This window comes from Silene latifolia, chromosome 3, assembly GCF_048544455.1.
Source record: "Silene latifolia isolate original U9 population chromosome 3, ASM4854445v1, whole genome shotgun sequence".
Classification (NCBI taxonomy): Eukaryota; Viridiplantae; Streptophyta; class Magnoliopsida; order Caryophyllales; family Caryophyllaceae; genus Silene; species Silene latifolia.
In genome coordinates this window covers 66,002,496-66,003,850 of record NC_133528.1, presented here as the reverse complement: position 1 = coordinate 66,003,850, position 1,355 = coordinate 66,002,496, and the positions used below count along the sequence as shown (strand labels likewise).

Here is a 1,355-nt window from a genome sequence, read left to right as displayed (position 1 = left end):
TGCATGTCTAGAAGGTTACAAAGAGATTTGTTACCTTTTGACCGTGAAATCGAAAGAACCTTGACGAATAATAGGAGACTTGTTAGGAGGAATTTGGGAGGTGTTGGTGAAGTTGTTCAACCCACTAGTGAGTTTGTCAATCCTTTCGCAATAGAAGGAGAAGAGAACCCATTAAACAATACCACACAAAATCCACCTACAATGCCTAAATTCTCGTCACACTCTATACCCACCGAGGAGGATCTACCAAATGGTACTCCTACCCCACAACATCTTACCGGAAACTTTATTGCCAAGTCCGCCTTCATCCAACTAGTTGAGAGGAGCCAATTCGTGGGAATGCCTAGTGAGGACCCTCATTCTCATATGGAAACATTTTGTGATTATTGTGAAGCTATCTCTCAAACGGGCGTGACTCAAGACCAAATAAGATGGGTCTTATTTCCTTTTTCGTTAATCGGCACCGCAAAGCAATGGTTGAAGGGCCTTGATAAGGCCACCCTTGGAATAGATTCTTGGAAGAAGCTAGCTCTAGCTTTGTACAAAAATTCTACCCACCGGAAAAGACCAATATGCTAAGAGCTCAAATTACGGGTTTTAAGCAAAGGGATGAAGAGTCTTTGTATGAAGCTTGGGAGCGGTTCAAAGGTATTTGTCGCTCATGTCCTCACCATGGACTTAGCGAATGGTTTTTAGTGCAACAATTTTGGAATGGTTTATATGAAGATTCAAGGAACATTCTCAATATGGGATCAAATGGAATGTTCACCGAAGTTGATGACAATCAAACATGGAACAAGATTGAGGAAATGGCGGTCCATAATTCGCAATATAGTAGGCCTCGCAAGGCTACTAGAGGAGGAAAGTATGAAGTGGACACCGTTACTCAATTGGGTGCTCAACTTAGTGCTCACATTGACACAATCAACTTGAAGTTTGAACAAGCTATGGCTAGACTTGAGGAAAACTCAAAATCAACAAAGCATCATGTTAATGCCATGACGGCATCCTCATCAATCCCAAGCGGGATATGTGAGAATTGTGGAACCTTGGGTCATGACTCAAGCGAATGTAGGGGAACAACCGAGCAAGTCAATGCTTTCCAAGCTTACAAAAGTGGTACCCCTTATTCAAATTTTTACAATGAAAACACCAAGTTCCATCCAAATCTCTCATACAAAAGCCAAAATGTCCAAAATCCTCAAACAACATACACTCCACCACCCATGAGAAATCAAAATCAAAGACCCTTTTTCAATCAAAACCAAGGTTACCAAAATCAAAACCCATACAATCACCACAATGACCAAGGTTTTGATGTCCAAAAAGCGGTCCTCCAAATGCAAAAGAATCAA

General features: G+C 41.3%; 1 non-coding gene across 1 annotated transcript; it reads right to left on the bottom strand.

The window, feature by feature from the left end:
* Window positions 1-572: 572 nt before the first annotated feature.
* Window positions 573-679, bottom strand: LOC141650678 (small nucleolar RNA R71). The gene has a single exon (XR_012546697.1). It is a non-coding gene; the product is annotated as a small nucleolar RNA R71 (small nucleolar RNA).
* Window positions 680-1,355: the final 676 nt, after the last annotated feature.